The sequence below is a fragment of the Protopterus annectens genome, chromosome 5.part0 (genome assembly GCF_019279795.1).
Source record: "Protopterus annectens isolate FY-2018-M chromosome 5.part0, PAN1.0, whole genome shotgun sequence".
NCBI lineage: Eukaryota > Metazoa > Chordata > Ceratodontiformes > Protopteridae > Protopterus > Protopterus annectens.
The window spans coordinates 31,635,625-31,650,160 of record NC_056735.1 but is presented as its reverse complement, the minus strand read 5'-3'; positions in this window follow the sequence as shown (position 1 = coordinate 31,650,160).

Sequence of the window (14,536 nt, the reverse complement as noted above, 5' to 3'; positions counted from 1 at the left end):
TGGCTGGATTCTGCTGAAATCAAAGTCTAGTTATAATTGCATTCACAATCTGTTGTCCAGATAAACTTGCAGAATATACACTGATGCAGCACCAAACTCTGTCACTTTAAGAGCAGTAACCAATAAATAACTTTTTATAACAAACTGCATGGACTACTGTTACAGCTTTAGTTACACTGTACCACTTTTTACTTCTCGTTCAGCATAAATGATAACTTTCCTGTACAAAATACCTCTCATAACAATTTCATTTGCTATAGTCTTTTTATAGTGGTTTTACATCCTGTTTTTCTCTTGGTATTCTATTTTGGTCTTTGTATGAAAACATCTGTTTGCTGGTGTTTACAAAAAAATATGATTTCATCCAGTACAGAAATAATGCTGATATTGTCTTTTAAGGAGCCATCTTGTGCAAATGCTGACTTCATAAAAGCACCATTCAAACTGCCTTGCTTAACAATGTCATATGATAGAAACACGTACATATTGTTTTCCCGTCTATTCTTTAAGGAAGCGGGTTAGCTTTCTTACTGACAATGTGAAATGCATACATCCTGTTTTTTACATGTTTGCTAAGTCTGTAAGAGGTCAGTTTTCTTGCTGACAGTGTGAAATGCATACAGTCTTGCTGATTCTGTAGGAAAACATGTCCATTAAACAAATTCCTTATTTTTCAAGCCACAGTCATTTAGTATGGATGCTAATTACATATTGCTAAACTCTATTTCTACATTTAAGCAAGCTTTATTTTATACCTTATTTTGCATATTTGTAGCAGAATTACTTTCAACCTTAATACATTGTTGAACATACTCTTACAATGCTGAAGACACAAAACAGCGAATGCCAGTGTGCATTTGCACTTTTGTGAGTTCGGCATTCTGAGCGGAGATTGCACTACTGTGGGGATCCGGACATGTACCCATTTCTTCACTGTAGTGCATCCTTGGAGTTAGTATATATAATTAGTGGGGTGTGGTGGGTGCAGATCTCCAAATTGAGGGTTCAGGGGGCTTGCCTTCCTGCAAAACATGTTTTGAATGGCATCAGATATTGAGATAAGTTCAAAAAAATGTCAACAGTTTGAATTTGGATTGTTGTCATTTTTTGATTCGTTCCTGTGATCGTTCACTAATGTAAATTTCAACAATGTTTTTGAGTAAGTCATTACTCGCAGAAAACATTTACGAAATTGTGATGGTAAACCATTTAATTATATGTGTCCCTTATGTGGATTTGAATGTGTAGCATGCCAAAATGTAGGTATGCTGGCTGGTTTCCTTACAGGCCAAGCTAATAGGCAGCACACATTTCTGTTTAACAAACAGGTACTGCTTGTGTTTATTTGAATTCCTATGGATAATGGATGAATATGGAAACTTCCGACACTTATTGGCCATTATACTCTAAAGAAATAACAGCTATCAACACGTAACTGAAAACATATGTGTAATCAGTTGGACAGGCATTCATCATGGCTTAAAAAAACAGGACTGTAGTAAAAATGTTCACTTTATTAGGAGGAATGAAGTAAAGCAGTTATTTATGAGTTGCTCTTCAGACATATACTGCTACAGTAGGCAATACTGTCATACTATAATGGATAACTATGAAATGTGCAGTCATCAGCAGCCTAGGAGCTATAGGTGTCAGTGATGCACGAGGGCATTCATTGTGTGAAATTATGTTGTTATATGTTGAAAAACAGATGTACATCTACAAAGTTCAGAATTATGTATATTACAAACATTATTAAATAAATTAACACCACAAGAAAGGATCCCATACTTATATGGAGAGCAGCTACCATGATTACTTAATTATCCCAATGAGCTATTTGTCAGAACAATATTTAATAGTTATAAAAGTCATCTATCTGATGTATTTGGGACACAGTTTTATCTCTAAATTCCATAGGAATGTTCAGCTATTCATAGGATTGTGACAGTTACTGTAGGGATCCACTGGCTGTCTCCACACCTCGGCGACCCTCCAAAGAAGCTCCTCTGCATCACCTTGGTGTAGGTCAACATAGCAGTGACAAACATGCAGTCCAGTCCAGTAAATACCCATACGTAATAGGTGCTCCCTCACAATCCAGTTCCAAATGTCTATCAACGTGAAGTTCTTTGACCTGACTCTCAGCCGATGCTCCACTCCAGGGTAGATGGCCAGCATCTTGGTGGTCTCCTTCTCAGTCCAGTTGGGTGCACAGACAAGTTGCAGCCTCCTGGAAGTAGCTGTCTTGGTACTCAAATGGAAAATGCAGTATAAATGCAAAAATGGAAAAAAATGCACACTGGGGTCCCACTCTGATCACAGGTAGCAATGTTGTGATTTGTAAATGTATCAAAATCAGTATTTAAAAGTGTCGCTTCTATCAGATCATTAGAAGATAATGGGGATGTGCCGCACATGGTACCATTTATCGATATCCATTGGGTGCTTTCAAAGTGCACTTGGGTGTTAAGCCAAAATTAAACAATGTACGCAGATGTGCACGAATAGGACTCCAAAACCTTGAACTTTAATAAACCTCATTAATTATGTATGCCACAAATGGTACTTAAAGACGGGTGCACATTAGGTGCTCTTACTTTTAGTAATACCTGAGTAAGAGGTAGCTGATAAGGTAAATTGACACCTGCAAGCCTTTTTGTTTTGGAGAATACTACATCTGTAATTCTTACTCGTTCTCCATCTGTTTAGATTTATTTTTATTGAAAATGCGTGCTTTAAGAGAAATGGTTGTAACTTACTGAGTGACATTTGATTGGCCTTTATACATGCAGGTGTTACCACTTTCATTAAAGACATGCAGTAATTTCCCATATGCAGTTATATAGACAGAGTTACACAGCAAAAGTGAACAGTACATAAAGACAGATTTATGGAGATGGAATTAGTAGTAATGACCTGAGAATACTTCAACAAAAACTAATAGTACCATTATATCTATTATTTACTAGGTCGTATAAATATGGGGATATTCCTAAAGGTTGGAGACATATGCTTATTAAACCTTTCTTTAAGGGAAAGGGGAGTAGGACAAACCCAGAGTCATACAGACCCTTAAGTGTACTTTCATGTTGTGGAAAAATAATGGAGAAGGTAATAAATACTTTATAAGTTATTGTCAAAACTGGAAATGTTGGGACTTGAAACCATATATCAGCATGCATATGTTGAAAATACATCTATTACCATCCATAACATGATGTTCTAATAACAACATAATAACAGCTATGAATGAAAAATTGTGCTGTGATTTAATTTATATAGATTTAACTTCAGCATTTGACAGGGTTATACACACAACAGTTATCAGTAAATTAGAACAAGTAGGTATTGATGTACTGTTGATAAGATGGATAGCTGCATGGCTTACAGATAGGACATGGCAAGTATCATACAACAATTGGCCAGGTGAAATTCTTGGTTACAGTCAGGATGTCCCACAGGGCTCTGTCCTGGGCCCATACTTGTTTAGAATGCATCTTTCAGACCTATCTTTTTTGAGTCTATATTATACGAATGAAGTTTTAAATATTCAATCACCATATGGGCGACATCAAATGGTTGAATATTTAAAACCTCACAAGTGTGAATGGAGATCACCGTAGGGATTGATCTTGGAGTTGGTATATTTAAGTAGTGGAGGGTGTGGGGGTGCAGGGGGTGTGCCCCCCTGCTCAGAGTGTTCAGGTAGGTTTTTCTTTCATTTTTACATTTTTTATTTTGGTTTCGATGTTTTACAACTTCGCTCATATGGTGTCACCCATATGGTGTTCGAAGTTGTAAAACTTCATTCTTATAATACAGACCCATTTTTTTCATATAAGGTGTTCTACAGTCTGTATGCAGATGACTTGAATGTGTAAACTGATTATATGTCTTACAGATAGGGCATGTCTGGAAAAAAATAACTTGACTAAATTGATCATTTGGGCACAAGAGAATAATATGCTGATAAATAACATCAAAAATTAAGCATATGAGATTTGGGAGACATAAACTGAAAGATGAATATTTAATACAGTACAAGGTGATTGAAACTGTAGATTCATTTAAGCACCTGGGTATATGGGTAGATCCAGTTTTATGTTTTTCTAATCATATCAACCGATTGGTTAATGATAGTTATCGAACTATAGGCTGTATACAAAGATTTATATAGTCTAGGAAATCAGAAATGATGAAGTCATTGCTTGTTAATTACATTAGATGTAAACTTGAGTATGGGATAATAAGATCGAAACCTTAAAAAAACATGCATGAATAAACTGGAAAGAGCACAGCAGAAATATACCAAGAGCATCCATGGATGTGAAGTTATTATGAAAGACTAAAATATCTGAACTTAAACAATGCCTCTTATAGATATCTAAGAGGAGATCTTATTCAGGTATATAGGGCATTTAGAGACAACTACCACTGGGAATGTTTGGGGTTATCAAAAAGTACTAGAGAATCATCAGATAACCTACGTAGAGGATTCTATAGGAATGAGAAGTGTACTAACTGGTTCTCTGTGAAAGCAACTGTTGCATGGAACAGATTACCAAATTACATTAAGCAATCACTAGTTTAGATATTTTTAAGAACAGCCTGGACACTTCTTATGGGAGCAACTGTTCTGGTATATTGGCAGGCTAGAAAGGCATTAATGCCTGTGCTTAAAATATCTGTATGTCTGTGTGTATGTATGGATCATCTGTATGTCTTACGGGTAATTCTGCACACTCTGTGGTGTAAGTATGGAAACCCACAGAGTCTGTCACTATCCATATGTTCTTTTGCTATTATGGATATTTCTTAATTGATGGTTCTTAACAAAAGTCTTATCATTACTGGCTCAGTATGCAAATGATCTGTACTCTCTGTGGCCTTCTTACAGATTCTGAGGTTTTCTGACTGTTTCTGTAAGTTGTTCAATTGCTAATTTGTGTGGCATTTTAATATGAAATGCGTGCAGTCTCCTGTGGCATGATGCTGTTGTCTTTAGACCACTATTCAACACATAGGGAGTATAAGGGGTTCTTATCCTGCAGACAGCTTCTAAAGATATCACAAGTTATGTTGATTTTAAAATTGTTATGCATGCAGACATTGTTGTTACGTTTTATATGACACATTAGTATTTGTCACAGACAGTGTTTTATAGACTTTTGCATTGCACAGGTATGCATACTGTTTATGGTGACATACACTGTCCATATAATCATCTGAATAACTGGGGTCCAACAGGAATATGATCATGTGCAGATCACTGTCTATCAAACGGCAAACCATCCCAGGGGTGACAATTTCTCCAAACAGGAAAATGACATCATACTTGATGCTCCTCAACAGCATGGATGGAGACTCCTTGGACATACATGTAATACAGTGGACATCACTACCAACATGATTAATGCATTTGGAGGTTAGAGTAGATCTCGTACAGCCTGTCAGTGATGCTGGTCAGACATTATCCTCCATGCAACCAACAGTTTATGGCAATATGAAACATCGAGGGATACCACTAGTGGTGGACCACCACTGACCCACCCTGATAACATCAAAATATTTCTGTCCTTCTTACATACAGTGAGAGGGGAGCAAATCTGCATATCTCAGGCTGGATAAAAGCAGGAGTTCCAGGCCGAACATGTACATCTTACTTTCCATGATATTGCTGACTACAGAGTCATGCTGCTAGCATTCTGTTGGCTGTGTACATGACTGCGTTGTCTTTCTCTTTACATTCCCATTGCAGGATCTGCAGTACATCACACACAGCGGGAGTCGGTTAGTGGTACAAATTACCCGTCTCTCATGCATGTCACATTGCAGGATCTGCAGTACATCCCACACAGTGGGAGTCAGTCAGTGGTACATATTACCTGTCTCTCATGCATGTCACATTGCAGGATCTGCAGTACATCACACACAGCGGGAGTCGGTCAGTGGTACATATTACCTGTCTCTCATGTATGTCACATTGCAGGATCTGCAGTACATCACACACAGTGGGAGTCGGTCAGTGGTACCTGTCTCTCATGCATGTCACATTGCAGGATCTGCAGTACATCACACACAGTGGGAGTCGGTCAGTGGTACGTATTACCTGTCTCTCATGCATGTCACATTGCAGGATCTGCAGTACATCCCACACAGTGGGAGTCAGTCAGTGGTACATATTACCTGTCGCTCATGCATGTCACATTGCAGGATCTGCAGTACATCACACACAGCGGGAGTCGGTCAGTGGTACATATTACCTGTCTCTCATGTATGTCACATTGCACACACAGTGGGAGTCGGTCAGTGGTACGTATTACCTGTCTCTCATGCATGTTATTGCTGTTACTCCTGTTGTTGTCCTTTATTAACGCTGTGTCTTTCTTCCCATTCCTAGGCCAGACTGCACGATCCTCATCAAGTGTACAAACAAATGGTACATCTATGTAAAACCTACTGTATGTTTTAACTCTGTTCAAATGGAACAAAAAACCACAGGAACCAGTCTGAAAAACCACTCCAAGACAAATAAATTTTAGCGCTTTCATCCACTTTAATAATGTGAACTTCATCAGAAATGACAGACAGTTTCCTATCCCTCGTTTAAATACTCAATAACAGGAAGTGATGTAACCTTCATAATTTACTAAAAATTATATAATGAATCAATCATCATATCCTTAGTTTTTTTGATAAAAACATCTAATTATATAATACTTTTATAATTCAAAATAATTAATCAATTCTAATGAAATATATATAAAAAATTCATGTAAATGTGAAAATACATAATATATTATATAATGAAATAAATATTAAATATAAATATTAAAGTGGATGAAAGCACTAAAATTTATTTGTCTTGGAGTGGTTTTTCGGACTGGTTCCTGTGGTTTTTTGTTCCAGTGTTCCATTTGTGTTTTAAAGTTTTTTTCGTAACTCTGTTCAAATGTTTTATGCTGGCAGTGATGTGATTAATAATGCTGTCTTTTTTCCCTACAATAGTTCAAGTTCATTCCTCTTCTACTGCACTGTTTTCCCAGGAGGACTTGTCAGGTTTTGTTTCTATTCATCAAATATGTCCTCTATGTCGGCTAAGTAACGTATTTGTCTACTCCCTGTTATGTAGCTTCCTTGACCCTTTCACAGACAAGACCTAATGGTAAGTCAGTATTACCTGTAACATTGCAGTGAAATATATGTGTCACATGCCTTTAATGATATCTAGCATGTGATATAAGCACATTGTCCTGATTTGCGTTATCTGTCTCTTCTTTTAGCATTCAACTATCTGTATCCTTCATTAGCCCATTCAGTGATCAAGATGTGGGATGTGATATGCCTCAGTATGACAGCATGGCTCTTGGCACACGAGACAGTGATGTGGTGACGCACTCTGGACAAGATGGTGAGAGTCATGTGGATGCAGCTGTAGCCTCAGATGTGAAGGGAAGCTTGTCAGGCCATTCTGACAATGAAAGGACATTAAATGGTGAACAGGATGAGCCCAGTGAACAACAGGCACACATTGAGACTGCTGCTGATGTTGACAGATCCCCACAACATTGCCGTTGCAGTACACATAGGTGTGCAGATATTGTGCACAGCCAGGTGGCAGCCAGGTGACAGCCTACTCCTTTGAATAGGGTGGCCTAATGGTTAAGGTGTTTGCCTTACAAACACAAGGTGCAGAGTTTGAGTCTCAGTAGGGATAACTGGATAGGCTTAATATGGCTCACAAGGGCAGTTAGCTTAGTACTAATCTATGAACCTATAAACCTATGTCCAGTAATATTGTGGATGAGACGTCTGTGCACCTCCCTGTGCCACAGATCATGTTGCACACCAGCTGCATGTGATGCATGAAGGACAGGAGCAAAGGCACAGTGAGGTAATAGCACCACTGGCTACTCAAAATGAAAGTATGGTATCTGTGGCATGACCAGTAGAAACCCTGGTCTCTACATTACAACAGCAGTACTATAGTACAAAAAGGGTTCTCAAGCCCTGACTGCACTTAGCCAATTGCCCCATGGGAGAGGCAGGCCACCTCTTAGTAGAGCCAGTCTTGCCCATTGAGCATCAGTGTCTATGCTCCAACATGTACTTACTTCCACAGCTGGTGCATTGCTGTGGTCCCTCCAGTCATGATCAGATAGTCAAGTCCAATCATGCTACTTCACACAACATGGTGGTGTCACCCCCATCAGTCTCCTCAAGGGAGCAACCTTGGCCAAGTGATTCTGCAAGTAGGGGCAGAGAAGACCAAAGTGTAAGCCATCAGCATGGATGCGTTAGACTGCATTAGAGTGAGTCCAGCAGTTTAATAAACACTTACTTTATCCATACTTTACTGTGATATATTTGGCTTATGATAGTAAAAGTTTTGCATTGTGTCCTGTGTTGTTTACCTGTTTGCAGCTTATGATAGTGTAGAGAAAGGAATGTGTTTCAGTGATGTGTGCCCTTTATTGTTCACCATACACTGATGCAGCAATATGAGTCTGTATGCATACCTATGTCAGTTGTGCCTTGAGCTGATGATCCCTGTTGTGATAAATTTGTATACATTCATAATGTTATATATTATGGTTATGGTGTTATGTCTGATGCTCAGTGTGTACATCTAATGAGTAATTGACATTAAGTGTAATCATTGCTGCTGTGGTGGGTAACACCTGGGCATTAATGTTTAATTTATGTACTCATGTATGCGTGGCTTGTCATGACTCAAAGGTGTTGGTTAGATGCTGTCATGTTGCCTGGGCCTTTATTTGTGGTCACATCCTATGTTGCCTTCACCTGTGTCTTCTGCCCCCATGCCCCCTGCTCCTCCTCTGATACTCATAGGATGTCATCTTCAGACATCTGGGGTTTTTGGAATAATTCACCCACCCCAGCAGCTGGAAGACTGTCATGTGCTCTAGTTAGCAAGTTGACAGCATGGAGCACATCTTTATCATCCATGCTGCCTTCTCAGGTGTGTATTGCACTGCACCCCAGATGTGGCCAGACATCTGAACCCAGCTTTCAGTACTCCAAACACAAGATCTATTGAGTTTCTGGTTGTTATATGCTCTCTGTTGTAGGCTTCCTCTGCAGGGTTGGATGGTTCATGGTACAGGGTCATTAACCCCCATTCAAGTGGAAAACCACAGTCACCTGTCGAGAGGAGTAAAAATACATTTGGTCAACATGGATATTGTTGTGAGGGGTATTCTTAGCTTACATCCTAGCTTTGTTCCTGTACTTACCTAGAAATAGTCCCTCAGGTATTTCACCTTGCTGGAATGTGGCCCTCAGTCCACTTTCCCTCCATATACTAGCATCATGGAAACTTCCAGGGTGTGTTGCCATGATGTTTGTTATGCTGCCATCTGCTGCAAACACAACCTGGCATTTCAGAGATTGACAGCTCTTTCTGTTTATGTATCAATTTTCTTCAAGATGTACTGGTGTCCTGATATGTATATGTGTGCAATCTATTGCACCAAGCACATGGGGGAAGTTTGCAGTGCTGTAAAACTTGTGCATTACATTTCTCCACTCCATGGAGGTGATTGAAAACAGGATGTAGTCACATTGCTGCCAGGAATTTTGCCAGAATACGGCTGGCAGTTGTCTGTGACACTCTCACAGCATCCACTGTCTATCTCTGGAATGTTCCAGATGCAAGTGCACCCAGGTTGAGACACACTGGTTTCAGGGGATGGGATTTCCTCACAGGGTACTCACAGACATGTGTGAGGAGTACATGTTACAGACAGCCTGCACCAGCTGTCTGTCTAGCTAGTATCTGTCAATTATTTGCTGGTCTGACAATTGGTTTAGCTGCAGCCTTGCTCTGACTCTATCTGGCTGCCTTCTAGGGTGGACAGCTGCATCCTCAGTTATGGCTTGTATCACTGCAGCTTTTGCAGGTCATTAACAGCAGGTTACATTTTTATGTTCTTTTTTTCGGTATTGCTACAGAATTCGGCAGGATCCATTGGAGTAGCTTCTGTTCCTTTAGATCTGTATAGCATATGCCTAGGATTTCAGAAACAGAGTCAGCATTGTAGTTTGTTGCATTTAGGTTGTGTTGGGTGTGCATAATGTGTTTTGGAATGAGACAGGCATGTGTGGAATTCGTAATTATTCTACGCTGAACAGCTAAGTAGTCAGGGTGCTTTCAGTGTGTTTTCTGAAACCACATCTGCAGCTGATGAAGAAGCCTTCTTTTGGCATTCTGTGCTGTCCATAAATACTTTCCATGAACATTATGGAATCTGGCCCTAAAACTATCCCTTTACCTAGCACTTACTCTAACCTAACCCTCAAACACTCACAGACACACTCCCACCACTAACACTGGCCCACTTAGCTCTTTCAAGAAAATGATATTTTGAAAAAGAGTGTTTGGTAAAATGAACATTCAGTGAAAAAAAAAGACAAAACACAGTCCACTTTGTCAGGATATACATATATATATATATATATATATATATATGTGTGTATATATATATATATATATATATATTCAGGTAGGTCTCAAGCCACATGGAGAAGATTAAATGTATATAGACATAGGACAGTACAGGACAGTCAATCAAATCACGCAGCATGTTTTTTGTGAAGTGGGAGGAATCCCTGTTAAGTATGCAGATTACTCAACCTGTCAGGGTTGACTTGCCCCTCAGCCCAGCCTATCTATGCTGACTATAAAAATGAAACAGTGTATTTATGCTAATGATGTAGTTCTTCCAGCTTGTCAGCACTGATTATAGAAATTAAGCAGTGTCTTCTTCTTCCGGCTTTTCCCAGTTAGGGGTCACCACACAGATCACCTGTTCGCTCATGATTGGCAGTGGAGTTTTAAGGTGTCGAGTTGCCAACCCTGCTCCCAACCTTCCACAGAAGGCACACACACACCTAGGGGCAATTTAGAGTGTCCAATCCACCTACAGCATGTCTTTGGGATGTGGGAGGAAGCCAGACCACCCAGAGGAAACCCACACGACTACAGGGAGGACATACAGACTCCACGCAGAAGGCACCCCAGCCAAGGATCAAACTGGAGATCCTCTTGCTGTGAGGCGTAAATGCTAACCGCTGCACCACTGCAGCCACACAGAAATTAAGCAGTGTATTTATGCTAATTATATAATTTTCCCAGTCTATCAATGCTGATTATAGAAATTAAGCAGTATATTTATGCTGATGATACACTTTTCACAACTTGTCAGTGCTGAGTATGTCAATCACAAGTTGTATCAATTTTAAATACATAAATTAACCTAACCATCAATGCTGACTATATAAATCACCCATGAATTATAAAATTTGTTATTGTAAATAATGATGGCATTAAATATGATGCCCAAGTGCTTTTCTCCTTGAGCCTCCACTGAAAAAGGGTACCTGTCTCCAATCAGACTTCTCTAGTAAACAAATGTCAATAAATAAATAAAAAATCAATACTTACTAGGTAAATCAACCAGTATATGAATACATACTCCCCCCCCGTGCACCACCTTAACTGTGTGTGCTAACCTTATCCAAAACCATACCACTGCCCCTAACTCCAGCCCTACACATTACCTTACTGAAAACCCTTTCCCTAGCAGAACCACTAACGAGACACTCACACACACACACACACACACACACACACACACACACACACACACACACACACACACACACACACACACTACACATTACCCATCACAAACACAAAACATTCAAACTGTCATCTTACTTACCCCTTATTCTAACCCTAAATAGAAGGCTCTCTCACAGTTACCCACATCCCATAACAAACACACACAAAACAATAAATCTGTGTCTTTCACTAGCCATAAATCAAACCAAAACCTGCAAACACTTGCATGCTCACGCACTCTCCTACATCTACTGTCAAAGCTTTTGGTATTTTGTAAGCTGGTATTAAAACAAAGTTCTGTTTACCTTTAGACAAGCAGAGCTCACACAGCACAATAAGACTGAATGAGCTTAATATTTGATATTTCCAGAAGCAGACAAGTGCAACTTTTGATTTAAGCTGATAGCAATACACTCTGTCGACAAGATGTGCATTCGGCAGAACATAGTGTAACAGATACACACACACACACACACACACACACACACACACACACACACACACACACACACACACACACACACACACACGTGTGTGTGTGTGTGTGTGTGTGTGTACATATACATATTTTTTTTTCTTTTCAAAGCAAATCTACTAGACACAGTTGTGTCAGATCAACTCAGAAGTATAAAACACTGAATAGTTAAGAGACTTTCTTACGGGTGTAGATATTTCAGTAGAGACTCTGGGAATGCACTCAGAACTGCTTCAGTTATTATTAGCTCACACAGTTACAACTTTCATTGCATACAAGTTGTATGTTGTTTTGTTTAAAGTCAGCATGGTTTTGTGGAGGAAGAACAAGATAGGACCGGCAAAGAATTTTTCTGCTATCAAACTTTTGTTTATAACGTAATTTGCTTTTTGTGAGACCACTTATAGAAAACACTTCGACAAATGACAAAGGACCTGCACTGATAGAAAGAGCTGAACAGGTGCTATTGCTCTCAGTGTTATGTCTCTGGTGAGAAGGAAGTTGAAACTGACTAGTCATGGAATCAGAAATGATGAATGTCCGTAGTCTGAGTAGTAAGCAAAACAGACAAAAGGTCTGACACAGTCTTCCAGCAAGGCAGTCTTTGTTTAGCAGCTACTGAGGTAGAGAAAGAAGACAAGGAATCTGTTCTTTTGTAGCTACATAAGGAGACGAAAGACAGTAGCTACAGAAGAGTGGCAGGACACCACGGGAGGTGGAATTAGTTCATTTACAGTTTCCATTGGGGGTTCACAGTTTGCATTTCTTAACAGAAATTAGCTACCCATCTATGTTGCTATTAGACTGGGCCATGAACAAAACAGTGTTAGCTGTCTTTACCTACCAAGATCGATGTATTCACGGGATTTGTTTGCTGTTCCCTCAAGTTCCCTATGATATGCTTTGATTTGGATAATAGGGGAGAGAGGAAGACTGCTATAGTAAAGCATCTCTCGTACACCCTCAACAGTGACTAAACTATTTTAAAAATAATTCAATTGAAAGTTTCTATTACCATTCACTTCATTATTCATTTATTTACTTAATTCAGTGGACAGTGTTTACAAAGCATTATTTTACTGCACATTTAAGTGAAATAGATGTGAAGTATGCAAATGTTCGATGTTTACACGTTAAATGCTACTGTGTTGCTCTTGGTTTGTTTGGCATTGCTTATAATTTGGGATTAAGGGTAAATCTCAAGCATTGTTAATTATGTCAATTAGAACTGATTATCAGCATTGCAAGAAATGGTTTGATGGAATGAGTGTGCCAAATGAAACAATGGGAAAGATGCTATACGTCATATAATTTGCATAGCAAACAATGAAAATTCAACTTAGATTTTCACATCTACTAAGCAAGAACTGAGATATATTTTCTCAAATTACATGAAAAATCAGTAAACACTTCCAGCTTTGTGAGACAAAACAGTTAAAATGAAATCCTACTAGAGATACTAATAGCACATTATGGGTTCATCATCTCAGCATTTGGAATGGATGTGAGGCCCTGTTTTCTGGGTCATTACAGCTGAAATATGATTTGAAATGAAGTACAAATCAGTGACATAATCTAAAATAAGATACATTTGATGAATCAGAAAACTCATTAATATATTTTTACAGAATGTAAAATCATGAAATTGAAAAGCTAAACATTCATCTTTAAAATTCTTTATCAAATTGAGACCCGTGCAAGAGAAAAGCTATTAGTTATTCAGACGTCTTTAATCATATCAGGAATATCACAGTCACCTATTTGCATTGTTTTATTATGTCAGCTTACTTTGTCAGAGGTGTTATAGTTTGTTTTCAGGCTGTATAATTTAGAAAAGGTAAAGAAAGTGCGATGCCACTTTTTAACAATTTTCTTTTCTATATATGATAGTGCAACCACAAAAATAATATGGATGGAGAGGTCAGGATGTGGGACAGAACTTTAACAGAGAGGAGTGCAGACCCCTGCAGAACAGTTTCTTAGTAGGATTCTGCATGGTTTTATTTTAAAATTTGCTCACCCGTAGATTAGTGTAAGTCAGATGTTTCACTTATAGTCTTTTACATCTTGATAAAGGGAGATACAAAGCTTTATTACAGATCCGTTCAAAGTTCATTTGAAGTTTTAATAGATGTTCCTGAAGGTTAGTTAGAAAGTATGACATGTTGTTGAAATCAAACTGAAATTGTTTGGCAATGCTGTCCTGCAGCAGAATTTCCCCTTTTATCATGGGCTTCCTTTGCACACTCCTATAATACAGAAGACTCACTCTTTGCATTGATCCCAACAAACTATGTTGTTTGTCAGTTCTGCTTCAGCAGTGTACTGGTAAATTGTAGCATCTGATGTGGTTATTTAAGAAGGTTGTGTAATATTCCTTTTGGTGTCCTGTACCTACTACAAACCCCTGCAAT